Source organism: Elgaria multicarinata, chromosome 1 (genome assembly GCF_023053635.1).
Source record: "Elgaria multicarinata webbii isolate HBS135686 ecotype San Diego chromosome 1, rElgMul1.1.pri, whole genome shotgun sequence".
Lineage (NCBI taxonomy): Eukaryota > Metazoa > Chordata > Lepidosauria > Squamata > Anguidae > Elgaria > Elgaria multicarinata.
In genome coordinates this window covers 18,540,102-18,556,713 of record NC_086171.1, presented here as the reverse complement: position 1 = coordinate 18,556,713, position 16,612 = coordinate 18,540,102, and the positions used below count along the sequence as shown (strand labels likewise).

General features: G+C 39.9%; 1 long non-coding RNA gene and 1 other non-coding gene across 3 annotated transcripts; both read right to left on the bottom strand.

Moving 5' to 3' along the window:
- Positions 1 to 548: 548 nt before the first annotated feature.
- On the bottom strand, positions 549 to 16,591 carry LOC134397372 (uncharacterized). 2 transcript variants are annotated; one of them, XR_010025361.1, is made up of 4 exons: positions 16,460 to 16,591; positions 7,606 to 7,652; positions 2,628 to 2,765; positions 549 to 876 (listed from the first exon to the last, which is right to left on the bottom strand). It is a non-coding gene; the product is annotated as an uncharacterized LOC134397372 (long non-coding RNA). The 2 variants fall into 2 exon arrangements; XR_010025360.1 differs by lacking the exons at positions 7,606 to 7,652; positions 16,460 to 16,591 and adding an exon at positions 2,889 to 3,011.
- On the bottom strand, positions 7,434 to 7,523 carry LOC134413515 (small nucleolar RNA SNORD93). Its single transcript, XR_010026521.1, has one exon. It is a non-coding gene; the product is annotated as a small nucleolar RNA SNORD93 (small nucleolar RNA).
- Positions 16,592 to 16,612: the final 21 nt, after the last annotated feature.

Genomic DNA, 16,612 nt, shown 5'->3' with positions numbered 1-16,612 from the left:
GTTTAGGAAGGACAGCTTCAGTTTGTTCACAGTACTCATTGCCAGATGCCCATCACCCTCCGCCCTGGAAACTCTTAACCTTCATTCCAGAATAGAAAGCCAGTTCTATTTACTGAGTGATGAAAGAAAAGCAGTTTTGTTATTGCACAAAGGAACTTCCTTCCTATTTTGCTTTTCTTCACTTGTTCCTTTGCAAGATCCGGCAACTCTATGCCAATGTTTTGTTTGCGCAGCTAATTAGTATGCATTGTTCTGTAGGTAATGCATGAGTTATAAAATATGAAACTTGATTTAAATCAATAATCTGAATCTGTCTCTTCCCCCACTGGAGAAAAGTGAGATAGGGAAATTATTTTCTCTGATTCCTCCTTCCCCTTGAAAAGTTATTCCGGAGGGTACATAATCACAGTAACCATTGTTTGAAAAATAAAAAACAAACATCAAAGCACACAATGAGTGTTGTATATAATCTACATTAAATAATCAAAATCACAAAATACATATTAATTGCACAAATTAAGAATATTTACATACATTTGCTTCCTTTGCCTAATTTTGCCTTTTGCAACTGGAAATATAAATGGCCTACTGCCTGAACATTGGCAATCCCGTTCTGCTATCACACTCACGTTTTGGTGGAATGTAATTTGACGAAGCATTGCTTATGCATTTTTGAGTCTGTCCTAGCTTTAAAAAGTTGATTCTCAATATAAATCTGTTATGAAATGCTGCCCTTCTGCTAAGCAGTCATAAAATCATGTAATACACACCACTCTCTTCAATCCATGGCTAAGATCCAAAGGGCTAGATGTGGAGTTCCATGCATACACAACAGGGCTTTTCCAGCCCCCTCTCACACCAGAGGCTTTTACACCCCTGAAAAATAAAAAGCAAACATCAAAGCACATACCTAGTGTTGTATATAATCTACACTAAATAATCAAAATTACAAAATGTATATTAATTGCATAAATTAAGAACATTTATACAAATTAAGAACATTTACATATACCCCAGAAACCCTCCAGAGCAGGACTCAATACCACACAAAGAGGTAAAGTTAGAAACAAAAACTGAAAACCTTTCAACCTTCTGCCCCAAAGTAGATATTCTTTCTACTCATACACCGGACACTTTGGATCCTAGCCCATCACAAGCTTATGGTTAAAAGTACTAGAAAAATGCTACAGGCAAAATTAAAGAGATAATTTGAACAAATGGAAAGCTCCCTCACTGGCTTGGAGCCAGTAAAAAAAGCATTTATGTATGCAGAAGCACAGAAGGTGCTGCGGTCAATTCTGCCAGATTTCTGCATGCTTGAGAGTTTGAATAATAAGATAACAAAATTCTATTAGTTTATTTTGCTAAATTTCCATTGAAAGGTTTGCAGTTTATTCACTGATGCCAAAAGTTTTGAAAGGACAAATATCTATTTGTACTGGTTTGAAAGTATTGTTACCTCAGCTATACACTATTTTTCAAATGTAGAATAGATTTTTGCATATTATGGAAACCATATGCTTAAGTTATTGTACTTCATTTTATATATACTTATACTGGCAGCAAATCTCCAGGGATTCAGCCAGGAATCTGGAAATGTCATAGATTGAACCTGCAACCATTTCCATACAAGGCATGAGCTCTACCACAGAATTTTGATCCTTCTCAAAGGAAACCATTTGTGATTGTGTTCTTTAGTTATGTAGCCACCAAAGTTAGGAATGGTTCACACGACACGCTAAGCCATAATGTTGAACTCAAAATATTTAAACACTGTGGTTTAGCATGTTGTCTGAACAGGGTCACTATCATATTGCATACACATCATTAAAGTAAGAGAATGTTCGGTTATCTCAGGCCTTCTGCTACTATCCAACAGTGGTTTTGTGCAGCACATTCCTATGCATACTTAGTTGGAAGCCCAACAATTTTCAGTGAGGCTTACTCTCTAGTAAGCGTGATTTAAGATCACATCCTTAAAGTACTTGCACTACAACATACATTTCTTTCAAAAAGTATTACTGACTTATTAACAATTTTAATTATCAGAGGTTTTTATTGATTAATCAAACAGACTGACTACACATTGTAGTCCTGGAAGGCACTTTGCAGAGGCCACCTAAGCTTCAGGTCACAATGAGTTATCTAGAACCCACAAGCTACATGCCTGCTCCATTACAGGGAGGGCAACCCCATCCTGTCAGAGGAATCACCCACTCGGTCTTGTCTGGATTGCCTTTCAGTTTATTAGCCCTCATCCTGTAGTCAGGCACCAATCTAGCACATCCATAGCTTCGCATGATGAAGATGAAAACGAGAAATAGGGCTGCATGTCATCAGTGTACTGATGACAATGCACTCCCAAACTCAGAATGACCACACTCCGTTTTATGTAGATGTTAAATATCGCTGGGGACTAAAACAACCCCCATGGAACCCTATGCTGGAGAATCCATGGGGCTAAGCAATATCCTGCAGGCGCCACCTTCTGGACATGGTGATCCAAGTAGGAGTGAAACCATTGTAATGCTTACCCCCACTCCTGGTTCAGTTGCCCCAGAAGTACACTAAGGTCAATGGTACTGAAAGCCAGCGAGAGATCATGGAGAATCAATAGGGTCACATACCTTGTTTCTCTCCCAACACAGGTCATCATAGAAGACAACCAAAGTAATTTCCAGACCAAAACCTGGCTGAACCCTTGAATGAAATGGATCCAGATAACCGGTCTCATCCAACAGCGTCTGGAGCTGATTGGCAACCACCTGCTCAAGACAAGAACAAAGGAGTAACACTGGTGTGTTAACATCCATGGTTATGCAGCGGTGGTTCTAGGGGGAAATTGCAGCAGTGATTCCCTGAAACAGTACTGTTAATAGGTGTACTACCTCAGAAGCAGTCAGGTCACTTGTCAGCCATTTCTCAGTTTTCTAGATCATGGATCTCTAGTCATAAAACAACCAGCCAATTTTTGCTTAGTAAATAGTTCACAATATCTTCCAGCAGTTTTCTTAGCTGCACTTAAGAAAAGAAGCACATAACAACAAATGCATTCCTTTCATTGTACTTTTAATTTTTACCTTAAAAATGTAAAATACCAGTAGCTACATCGACGAAAATGTTCATCATGAAAATTAACATTGTTCACAATACATTCCAGTTTAAAGACACCTTATTCTAGTAACTTTCTTTACATTTTTGTAATATTTATTGTGCTTTTATCTTAGTTCCTTTTTATTTATTGTTTTATTTATTGAAGACAACTTGGAAACGCTTTGAAATCAAAGGCATTGTAGACATGCTTTGAATAAATGGATGAACTAATGTTGACCTCTTGCCAAATAGGAACTCATGGGGCTCTTTTGAAAATCAAACTAGAGTTCAAGTCTGCCCTCCAGTGGTACAAAGGAAAAATGTTGATCTTATATTATTTGGAGGCACAAGTGGAAAAGGAGATGCATAATACTAGGGGGACTGACATAATGTAATATTAGGTTAGGCATCATTTGTTTCCATTATTGCAGTAATAGCATACTTCTTGAGAATGTCTGCATTCCTCTGTATCAGGATATCTACACATATTGTATAATCTCTCTAACTGAAAATCGTGCGCGATGGCTGAGAGGCTTAAATTAGAACTGTGAAATTAGTATTGGTAAGACTTGGCAGAACAGGGACTGGGAAGTGAAAAATAATAATTTTCAAGAATGCTATTAAGATTTTCCCAAAGGATTTTCCAGAATACATCTTTAATTAAAAAATAATACATTGAAATATTTTGAGGATTACCAGCAATAGCTAGTTACTGGTACACAAAAATAAGGCAATAGTAATTTAACAGTATTGTGTGTCTATAGATTCAGATAAATTTGCCTTATATTAATATTTGTTTTAAGTGCCCACCTGTAATTTCAATTCCAAACTAGATTCCAGTTTCTTGCATTTATTTGAGTTAGTTGTTGAAACAGTTGTCGAGGTGACACTGCTCTCTAAACATGTTCAGTCTTATTAAACTACAAGGATAATTAGAGTTTGGAATTAAAACATTACCCCCTAATGAAGCACAATGAAAATGAAATAACTGAAGTAAATATTCATGTTCATTCTTTCAGAAATTAAACATTTGTTGCTGTTGTTTAGTTGAAGTTGAAATGAAATAGTTAATTCTTTTTGTATCTTATTTTAAATCTTATATTCAATAACGAAAGGCTCCTACTCCACGTGCTATTAACATTTCCATGTTTCCATACTAATCTTTCTCAAACCCTGGATCTTTTAAGTTTTTTTCCCAAAGAGCCACAACAGAGTAACATGTTCTACTCTGTCTCTCTTATAAAGGATGACCTATACATCAGATAAGGTCTTGACCTCTGCTGTGTAGATCTGTGCCCCACTATCTTCCACTGCAGTGATTTTTTTTAAAAAAATGTGCGACCAGATACAAAATATGCATTTTAAAACAAACACAACAAAAAAAGTATTGATCTAAAAAAATATTTCTGCAGTTCAAAAATTCCAGTCATGCAGATGTAAAAAGTGACTGATAATGTGAAGAGTGAGTACTCCTGGATCCTTCAGAACCCCAGATCCTGAGCAAGCACCATAGCCTCCCTGCTGCCGCCACAGACATTCCCTGCAGTCATCAGTGTGACTCTCCAGAATGTTCACCAATGTTTCAAAAATGAAAGAAATCGTTCTAGAACAAGTCCTGTCAACCTTTATTATGGTAAGGGTGGTGATGCCAGAAAATATCCAACAGGACATTCTTAATAGGGGCTTTACTGGGGCAAAGCTACATAAAACCCTTGTGTCTGAAAGTATCATAGCACAATGGACAGTCTGGCCCCCAATTAAAAAAGGCTTCTTGAAGCGATTTAAAGATTCCAATAAATACAAGAAAATGCTCAGCGGCATGGAACTTCGGGAAGAGAGTAATTCATCCAGATTTGATTATTATGAGGTTTAGTCACATATTGACCTCGAAGAGGAACTTGGAAAGTATGCATTCTCAGCCCTTCCAAAATTCTTCATTCTAGGTAGAAATATGCTCTCTGCCACCTTGCAGATGACAATCAAAGTCAGCCATGCCCTACAACCATACTCTTTTCCTTTATTTTCATACAGCCCTCTAATCAATAGAGCACCTCACAGTCTTGGTAGATAAACTGAAAGCTCTCAGAGAGGTCCTATCATAGAAGGCTATTGTCTCTCAAGACAAGAGGACAATCTGATATTGGGAAGAAAACTTTTAGCTATCTGCCCCAATTACTTGATTTGTACTTTCCAGTTGCTTGTGATCTACCAGAAAAAGAAAAGTAAAATTAGCAGTGAACAAAGCGTTCCATGTTCTTAAGGTACTACTACTTTTTTCTCTTTCTGGTGTATGGAACACCTGCACAGTGTCCCTGCATCACAAGAGTAGGATTACTCTTTCTCCAAGAGTTGACCTCAGTTGTTCCAGGATCTGATCTAGTCTGTGTATCAAGGGTGCTAGCTGAGGCTTGCAGTACTGTGTTTGAGAATTTTTTCTCCCTTTTGTTCTTAGTTTTTTTAAATAATCCTCAATATGAATAGTTTGTTGGAGTTCATGATGCTTTTCATGTGAAATTTGAAAATAACACTCCTCTGCATTAGTGCTTTCAAATTCCCAGTTCTGATTATTTCCTTCCCACTGAATACAACTCTACGCAACAAAGCATGTGCATGCACGCACACAAGAAATTGCACAGATGTGTTTCAACAGTATGGACTACACGATCACATGCCACTATGCAAGTCTAAATTTTCCTTTAAAAACACCTTAATCCATTGTTGCTGCTTGGCAACCCTTAACCATTTTGTGGTTAAGCAGTATGGTTTAGCATGTTGTCTGAACCAGGCCATTGTGGGTTCTGAAGTACTGGTGACGATAATTACCAATCAGCAAAACTAAACAGCACACAGAAAAGCACCAAGGAGGCATTAAACTAGAATTGTCCCAATGGAACAGCATCTGTCAGTGGAACAGATTTCCAGTCCCCCCCGCTCCTCCTTTCCCCAAAGGGTGGAGGATTCCCTGGAGCAGTTTTGAAGGGAGGGCAAAGGAGGCTATGGAGGGCTGAAGAGGAAAGGAAAACTTTGTTGTGTTAGTTGCAGTCCACCCAGAGGTGAGGTCTGTACAAATAATTATTTATTATCTGAGGCTAGCAAGTGTGATCATATTGGCATAATTATTCACATGTAACAAAACATTGAACAATTCCAGTATATTGAATAAATGATCATTTCTCAAGAAATCAGCGGATTCTGGCAGGTGAACTGTATTTTCCGTTAATCACTGCCATCTTCTGGTAAAAGATGAAATGACATCATAAGGAACAGCAACTTCCCCTATTTTTCTGTTTAAAAACAGTTTAGCAAATGTTTTATGCATTTTTGTCTCTTCTGTTCTTTTCTTTATATAGAACTCTCATTAAAAAGCACTGATGCCTCGGTTTAAACACAATTTTGGTATCTTCACCTGGCTAATTGCCAAATTCTGTTCTACTGTACCTTGTTCTAGTAAATCTCTCCCAGTTTCTAATAAATAGTCAATAATTTGTGAGGCTCCTTCAAATTATCTAAATTCCAATAGCTGAAATAGCACCAAATTTTTATCCTGTATTCCACAATGATGATCTGTGTTACACAGCCTTTCCATAAATGTGTTATCTTCAGTCGCCAAACTTTGAAGAGCTTCTCTTTGAGGTTCATTTGAATAGTTCATCTGCCTTTTTAAAACTTCACTACAGAATAATTTTGAAATTTATTCAAGTTGTTACCGATTAAATCTGGAGGCTCATCTATGGTGCCTCCAGCTGCAATTCAGTGTATACGTGTGTGTAGGTGACAATCACATTCATATTTTGCTTATTCTTCTTCCAACTACACTCTTACTCAACATTTATGCCGTACAACCTACCTCCAGGTGTTTAAAAAGACAGTTTGAATACTTGTTGAAGGGAGCTGTGAAGGGCAACTGAGAGGACAACCCCAATGTATGCAATTCTAACACATACACGTCTGATCACATCAAGGCCAAAGCTGTTGCAACTTTTAGTCAGCAGTTAATATGATTAGTCTGCAATCCTACGCACATATACATGGGATTAAGCCCGACTGAATGTAGTGGCAGTTGCTACTGAGTAAAATTGCTCTGTTAGGCTAGTTGACAATTGGTATAAAAACTGTGCTATAATCCTGTTTATGTGCAGTGGTTTTGGGGGCAAAATATTCTTCAGTTGTAAAAGAGTTACTAGGAAGATTTTTAGGGCATATTTAGTATGCATTTTACTATAAACCAAAGACTGTAATACAACTGGGTTTTCTAAGGACAAGTGTCTATAAATCTAGTAAAGAAAATGAAAATAACTGTAAAGATTAGTGAAAATTTCAACCTACTTTAGCTGCTATTCTGGCCTCAGAAAATCCTTTAAGCCATCAAATCTGTGCATAACACTCTACAGAGGTATGCACGATCAGCTCATGGTTTTCATCTTTGGCCAGATACTCTATTCACAATTACACAGATTGAAAATATTTAGTAAGTGATGTGCTTCAAAGCAGGCAAGTACATATGCAATATACCTTTTCCTTGAGTAAGATGTGATGATGATGATCTTCTATTAAAGAATCTACAGAAAGAAAAGGGAAGCCTAAGATTAATATTTTAAAAGGAATTATGTTGCCTGACACATGCAAGATAGCAAAACTTCACACACAAATTTCATTCTTTGAAGTTCCATGAATTAAATTGTTTTTTTCTTAATGGAGCTAAACATTCTTATTTTAAATTAAGTTTTAGCTAAAAATGAATAATAACGGTTTTAGTATTTTCATAAAGTAGTAACAGAATTCTGACTAGAGATATAAGATTTCTGAAAATGTTGAGGCTGTAAAGAGGAGGGAGTTTTTTCTAGGGATTTCAGAACAATTAGAAATTTTGGAAAAATGGAAAAATAAACAATGCTTTTTTAAAGCGCTCTTTACAGATCTAAAGGCATTTTGTTACTTTAAGACAGCCGTCCTCAACCTGGTGCCCTCCAGATATTTTGGACATTGGCTTCCATCAGCCTCAGGCAGCATGGCCAATGGTCACTGTAGTCCAAAACATCCAGAGGGCACCAGGTTGGGGAGGGCTGCAGTAAGTACATAAAGCAGCCTTTCTGTTCCTGAAGTTATTTTATGTATAGCTTCATTTGTTCATAAAATTATCATTATATTTTACAACTTTTAAAAGTAAACCCAGTTAGCAAATTTGTAATTATTGTCTGAATAGTTTAGAACTACATTAAATGACTGCACAGCAACAGAAACGTACAACTCTATAGAACAAAACGCAAACTGTCAAGAATGCACATTTACTGTCAAGAATTCACAGTGGTGACTCTACTCACATGTTGGGAAACTGAACCTAAATATCTTATCAGTAAAATATACTTTAGATCAATAATTTTAATAAGGAATGAAAAAACTAACTACCCTAATTTACAGAGAGGATTAAAAAGATATTTCCTCCATGGCTTCATTATTTTCAGACATTTTACATCTCTATTCTTTCTATAAAAGTGTTCTTACTACATAGTTTTTAGAAATTATTTCTGGGGAAGTAGAGGCTGGGTAACAATATATAAATACTTTGTCTTAAATTCTAAAAGAAAATATTTCATAGCCCAAAGCTGTTCAATTTTTTTGGAAAAAAGAAAAACAGTCCTTGGGGGGGGAAATGGGGGAAAATTTGTCTCACTCCCATCCCCCTGAATTTTCCCAGTTTTTTCCCCCGGGCCTTCACATCTCTAATCCTGACAATCATCTCTCTTCAAGAACTAATTGTAACTTATTTCTTAAATCTAATTCTATACACATTCACTTCCCCACTAAACTCTAAAGCAGAACTTGTAGAGCCTTGTCTCAAATAAATGTGCCAACAGCCAAAAATAGGAGCCAACATAAACTGCTACACTATTGCCCCGCTCGTGCTCTTCGCTCCTCTGATGCCATGTTTCTCGCCTGCCCAAGGGCCTCTACTTCCCTTGCTCGGCTTCGTCCATTTTCTTCTGCTGCCCCTTACGCCTGGAACGCTCTTCCAGAACATTTGAGAACTACAAGTTCAATCGCAGCTTTTAAAGCTCAACTAAAAACTTTTCTTTTTCCTAAAGCTTTTAAAACTTGATGTTGTGCGGACTTTATACTGTTAGTTTTACCCTACCCTGTGCCTGCTTACCCTACCCTGTGCCTGTTGGCATTCTCTTCTCTTCCCCTCCTTATTGTTTTACTATGATTTTATTAGATTGTAAGCCTATGCGGCAGGGCCTTGCTATTTACTGTTTTACTCTGTACAGCACCATGTACATTGATGGTGCTATATAAATAAATAATAATAATAACATATCCTGCTTTTTGTAACTGCCAAAAACTTAAGTTGCTGCTACTAAATAATAAACAACTTGACATTCCTACATATACATTATCATTCAACAAGCCAGGTTTACATTATGACTCAATAAGCTACCAACTTTTCTCCTTTTTTACTCCCTTTCTACTCACCAAATTAGTCTGAAATTTATATTGCTCACTGCTTTGTGCTGGAATTTGGTGAACTATAAGAAGCCGTGCAAACCTAGACTACTGTGCTGTAAATAATAGCTTTCTCTAGCAGCTAAATGTTATCTGCCCAGCCCAGCAGTTTTTAATCTTTCAGTAGTTTGCTTGTTCTTAGTGGATCACACATTACTCTTATGCTACAGCTGCGATGTGGGAAGCTGTTTGAAAGGCTTCCAAATTAACCAAACTCTGGAATGCAACTGTGCTAAATGCCTGAGGAGAAAAGTGAAGTACTGATAACATGCAGTTGGGTTTGCTGGTTTTGTGGATTCAAGTTGTTCTCCCAAGCTGATTCTGAACAGTGAGGCACACAAGCTTCCCACCACTTGAGGGGGAAGATTGTGAAGAAATCTAATTCTGTAATGAGCCAACCTTTTCTACCATGTTGGGCACTGCAGCTTCCTATGTATAAGTGGGAGGCTGCCAGCAATTGGAATTGTACCCTGTATGTGTAAATATGTCTATACACGTTCCTCTTCCTTGGAAGAGATTGCCACTTCCAGCATCTCTTGTGCTGTCCCATTTGGGAAAAACACCAGACAGTAAGTGTTGGATGCAATGGATCTCTGCACATCAGGGATGCAGAACCTCAAGCTGAAGGCCAAACCTGGCCCTCTGGGATTCCTAATCTGGCCCTCCAGGATTCTCCAGAAGGCTGCACCCCTTTTCCCCAACTACTGATAGTTGGGTGGTTTCCCAGATTTTGTGCAGTTTTTCCTGATTCTATAAAGTTGAAATATCTCTCCAAAGGTTACTTGCAGTAAGAGCTGTAAGCTACGATACGCTGGTATTTTAGCCCTGCCTCCTTTTTCCTTCAGCCCAGCCCACCACTGAAATGTGCCTCCCAAAAGTTTCTCCAAAATGGAATTCAGCTCTCAAGTGAAAGAGGTTCTGCGCACCTGCTGTATATCATCTTTCCACCAATTAGACATGCTTTTGTATACCTCCACCCTATGCTGCTGCTTCAATGCTTTGAAGAACGCTATGCATTGAGGAGCAGAATTTATAGTGGTAAAATTCCACTGCTGTTATAATGCTTGTTATATTTGATAGATGAGATTCAGGTTGCATTGAAGCTTGATTTATATTCATATTAATGAAACACTGCTAAGTAAAGTATAACTTGTCTAATTAAGACATACAAACTGAATTTCAGTAAAAAGATGGCTAGGACAAATCCTAAGGAGGTAGCTATTCTTCATGTTGCAGCTGTGAAACAATCCAAAAGCGTTTCTCAAAACTGTGTGTATAGGCAACAAAATAGTAAACAAGACAGAGTGGATGAATTCACACAATCAGAGGGAAAATAAGCCACAGTGCCTAATTAAGCCATGAGCTGCCTAGTTAGCCACTGAATGCAGGTTATTGTGATGTCCGAACCTGGAAAGGGCGGGTAGCTGGGGTAGTTTACAAACCACCCTGAAACCCTAGAACAAGCCAGGAGTTTCAGAGTGGTTTGTAAACCACTCCAGCTACCCACCCTCACTGGGTTTGGGCGTCACAACTTGAGACTGGCGAAGGTAATTATGATAATTAGATGGCTTGCGACAGTCTCGCAAGGGGAGGGAAAATAAGCCTCTGTGTCTTATTTTCCCTCTGTGATCGTGTGAACAAAGACAAAGTAATTAAGTATGAAGTGCATATAGGGGCAAAAAACCGTATTTCACATATACTGATAGGTCTAGAAGTGGAAGTATTTCCCCAGGAAAAAGATTTTGCGGCTTTGCCATCTAAGTAGGCATTTAAAAAATTGAAAACAAAATGAAAAGTACCATCATACCTTTATATAAATTTATTCAGCAGTCAAATTTGTATTGTCTTAGGTTGTCCTATCTTTAAAAAGAATCAAGTTGGAAAATCTACAGAAAAGGGCAGTTAGAAACCAAGAGCTTGGACTATCTTTCTTAAGAGAAAAGGGTAATGGTGTGGCTTTTTACCCTTAGTCCATTAATTATCTTGATAATCATTTAAACCCCTTTCTGACTTATTGGCCCTATTCACATGATCATGGCTATGTGTGACTTGGGGAACTACGGAGTGGAGAGGAGTAGAGAAGCCACAACACGTGCACCCCATGTGGATTACTTGCCCATCCCTGCTCTGAGGTTCCTGCATCCTCCTCTTGCCGCTGGTTATCCCAGTGGCTGCCATGGCAGAAGAGGACATGTGCTGACTTTTCCAGCTGCTGCTAAGTGACAGTGACCAAAGAGAAAAGCTGCATTGCCTAGATGCTCTAGGCAGCCATCTTGCTGTTCGCAGCATTTCTTGTGAATTTATCCACATGTTGCCCAACAGACAACATGGGAACCCACCCGGGGTATGTTCCACCTACTGCAGAGGGTAGGTAACCGGGGTGAGCAAAGTACCCATCATGGGGGAACAACCCCCCGACAATATGCTAAGCCACCTTGGATCGCTCTCAAATGTGACCCACAGTGGCTTAGTGTTACATAAAACCTACAGATGGCAGATAATGGTACTGTAATGGTAAGCCAGGTGGAAAAAAGGCAGGATATCAATGTAATAAATAAATAATAAATAACTCCCATACAAGCTGCACGCCCATACATGTCACTTGTTTCCCATACAAGATGCATGCCTGTTAATGTAGCTTCTCTCACCAACCAGAGCAACCAAACTAATGATGAATTGAAAGCTTAAGTCATCCAAACTGGAGCTCTGGGTTTACTGTGCCCATTATAATCCAGAATCGCAAACCAGGAGTTTGTTCTTGATTTACAATTCTGACTTGTTTGGATAGTTCAGACATTTATGCTAAGCTTTTAACTGCTGATTATTTTAGTCCCTCCAGTTAGTGGAGTCAATTGGGACAGAATAGGTTGTGTGTATTTCATACATTTCAGTCTGGTTTCAGGCCAGGGCAAGGCACTGAAACAGCCTTAGTTGCTCTGACCGACGACCTACTCTGGGTGAAAGAAAGGGGGAGTGCTACCCTGTTGATCTTCCTGGATCTCTCAGCAGCTTTTGATACCATTAATCATGGTATTTTACTGGATTAACTCTGCGAGATGGGAGTTGGTGGCACTGTGTTAGTGGTTCCGCTCCTACTTGCAGGGCTGATTCCAGAGAGTGGTATTGGGGGATTCGTGTTCTACCCCATGGCTATTAAGCTGTGGGGTGCCACAGGGCTCTATTCTATCCCCCATGCTGTTCAACATCTATATGAAACTGCTCGGTGACGTCATTAGGGCTTTGGGTGTCATCAGTATGCTGATGATACTCAGCTCTACTTCTTGTCATCGGAGACAGCTGGGGCAGTGAAGGTGCTGTACATAGGCTGGATGAGGGCCAATAAACTGAAGCTGAACCCTGATAAGATGGAAGCTCTGTGGATTGGTGGTTCCCGAGTCCGGAATTGGGTACGCAACCTGCTCTGGATGGGATTGCACTCCCTCTGGAGGAGCAGGTGTGTAGCTTGAGAGTTCTCCTAGATCCATCCTTGTGACTGGAAGCCCAGGTAGACTCCGTGGCCCAGAGTACTTGGGGCCAGCTTCGGCTGATCTGCCAGCTACGGCCTTTCTTGGACAGGGACAACCTAGCCACAGTAGTCCATGCACTGGTAACTTCTCAATTAGACTACTGCAATGCACTCTACATGGGGCTGCCCTTCAAGATGACTCAGAAGTTGCAGCTAGTGCAAAATACAGCAGCTAGACTGCTGGCAGGTACATCTCACAAAGACCACATAACACCATTCTTAAAGGAATTGCACTGGCTGCCTATACGCTTCCGGTCGGAATTCTAGGTGTTGGTAATGAGGTTTAAAGCCCTAAGTGGCTTGGGACCTCGATACTTGAGGGAGTGCCTCTTATATGCCTGCCCGAGACTTGAGATCTGTTGGAGGAGCCCTCCTCCACATCCCACCAACGCAAGACATACACTATGGTGGGACATGGGAGAGGGCTTTCTCTGTTGTGGCACCCCAACTGTGGAATGCCCTCCCCTTGGAGGCCCAACTGGCGCAAACACTGATTTTATTCCGGCGCCAAGTAAAAATATGGCTTTTTAACAAAACCTTTAATGGTTAAATTCACCAAGCTTGCACATTGTTTTAACTGTTTTGTTTTTACTGCTTTTAAATTCTATACTGGTTTTAGCTTGATTCATGGCTTAATTTGTTTTTAGCTGTGTATACTGTTTTATATTGTATAATTTTATCTGTACGCTGCCCTGGGATCCTAGTGATATAGGACGGGATAATTTTTTTAATAAATAAATAAAATACAGCTCGTGAACAAATAAAATACAGCTCGTGCAGTCTCTTGTTTTGTGAGTGGAGAAGGAAGCCATAGAAATAAAACACAGACGTCATTATCACTCAGCTATCTTTATCAACAAAGCAACTATGTTTCCCCCCCCCCCAACTGTTTTACTCATATGGAAAATTATGCAGTTTCAGCCAAGTAAGAGTGCGATCCTATGCAGATTTGGACAGAAAAAAGCCCTATGGTTCCCAGCATGTTGGGAATTATAGGTCTGGTCTTTTTTCTAAACCTGCGTAGAATTATTATTATTATTATTATTATTATTATTATATTTATTTGTATCCCGCCTTTTGCCCAATGCTGGGCCTCAAGACGGCCTTACAAAGTTTAAAACATACATTGGGGGAGGGGGAACACGAAAACATTTAAAATATACAACAAAATTATAAGACATTAACATAGATGGAGGCCTGCTGGAACAAAAAAGTTTTAGCCTGCTTCCAAAAGCCCATTAAAGAAGGAATTGCACCCTAGAATACCTAGGATCCATCTACTAACATTTGTCTAGTGGAATGACCCTTAACGGGGGGAGGGGGGGATGACTAAATATGAATATGACAAAAATGTAGTTATGCATGATATACAGAAAGTAGATAGAAATATGTATTTTTTCTGGAGACTTTTAACTGTATTACCAGGAAATACTTTCCCCTACTAAACGTAACTAACTTATGAGAATTAACTACCATACCAGGTGGCGATACTAGTCTTTTAAGGCGGGTTAGCCAATTTCATTGTGAATGACGATCAAGACAGGAGTTCGAAGGAACCTCTACGATTAGAGTCAACATACTTTTTGCATGTTCGACGTTGTGGATAAGTAACAGGGAAATACTGCTACCTTCATTCATGCTTGTTTTAGGCACCCATAAACGTCTGGCTCGTCTCTTTCGGTCTAATGAGTCATGTCATCACGTTTTGGAGGTTTGCAAAGGCCCTACAGAAAATACTTCCCTGGATGGCAACATTTATGTGGCGGCCTTAAAAGCATTTTCGCACATAACCCGTTTGTCCGCGTGTATTGGCGGTGGGGGCGAGGGATTCGGGAATGCGGTATATTTATTATTATTATTATTATTATTTATTTATATAGCACCATCAATGTACATGGTGCTGTACAGAGTAAAACAGTAAATAGCAAGACTCTGCCGCATAGGCTTACAATCTAATAAAATCATAGTAAGACAATAAGGAGGGGAAGAGAATGCAAACAGACACAGGGTAGGGTAAGCAGGCACAGGGTAGGGTAAAACTAACAGTATAAAGTCTGCACAACATCAAGTTTTAAAAGCTTTAGGAAAAAGAAAAGTTTTTAGTTGAGCTTTAAAAGCTGCGATTGAACTTGTAGTTCTCAAATGTTCTGGAAGAGCGTTCCAGGCGTAAGGGGCAGCAGAAGAAAATGGACGGAGCCGAGCAAGGGAAGTAGAGGCCCTTGGGCAGGCGAGAAACATGGCATCAGAGGAGCGAAGAGCACGAGCGGGGCAATAGTGTGAGATGAGAGAGGAGAGATAGGAAGGAGCTAGATCGTGAAAAGCTTTGAAGGTTAATAGGAGAAGTTTATATTGGATTCTGAAGTGAATTGGAAGCCAATGAAGAGATTTCAGAAGTGGAGTAACATGGTCAGAGCGGCGAGCCAAGAAGATGATCTTTGCAGCAGAGTGGTGAACAGAAACCAACGGACTGATGTGAGAAGAAGGAAGGCCAGAGAGAAGAAGGTTGCAGTAGTCCAACCGTGAAATAACCAGTGCATGAACAAGCGTCTTGGCGGAAGAGACAGACAAAAATGATCGAATCCTGGCAATATTATACAGGAAAAATCGACAAGATTTAGCTACTGCCTCAATATGAGGAATAAAGGAGAGCGAGGAGTCAAATATAAAGCCAAGGCTACGAGCTTCCTTGACCGGAGTAAGCGTAACATCATTGACAGTAAGAGAGAATGAGAGATGAGGAGAAGGTTTAGGAGGAAAAACGAGCAATTCAGTCTTTGCCATATTGAGTTTCAAACGACGATGAAGCAGCCAAGCTGAGATATCTGAAAGACATGCCGAGATACGATCGTGAACATCAGGAGAAAGTTTCGGAGATGACAGGTATAGTTGTGTATCATCGGCGTACAGATGATATTGGAGGCCATGAGATTGAATAAGCTTGCCCAAGGGCAACATGTATAAGGAAAACAACAACGGGCCAAGCACCGAGCCTTGCGGAACCCCTACTGAAAGGGGAAAGGAGGAAGACGAGCTGCCATTAGCCAACACACTGAAAGAGCGACCCGCTAGATAGGAGGCAAACCAGTTATAGACAGAGCCACAAAATCCAAGGTCATGAAGGGAATCTAAGAGAAGATCATGATCAACCGTGTCAAAGGCTGCAGTTAGATCAAGGAGAATAAGAACGGAATAATGGAATAACGGAATATTTGCTACCACGCAGCTATCACAGACACTATTAGTATGGGTGGAAGCAACAAAATGCCCCCCTTGCGCCAGAGGGAAAGGGTGGGACACGGCTCGTGCTGGAATTTCTACCCGATCACCACAGCTTCTTACTTCGCCCTCGCCAGTATGTTCCGCCTTCGTTTTCCTCAACAGCGACAACGCGTTGCCTTTCGGAACGGCCTCAGGCACCACCAGAGTTTGGGAACAGAGACCCGCCCAGCGCAGGCTCTCCCGCATGCGTGGTAGTGTCAGACAGCGAAGCGC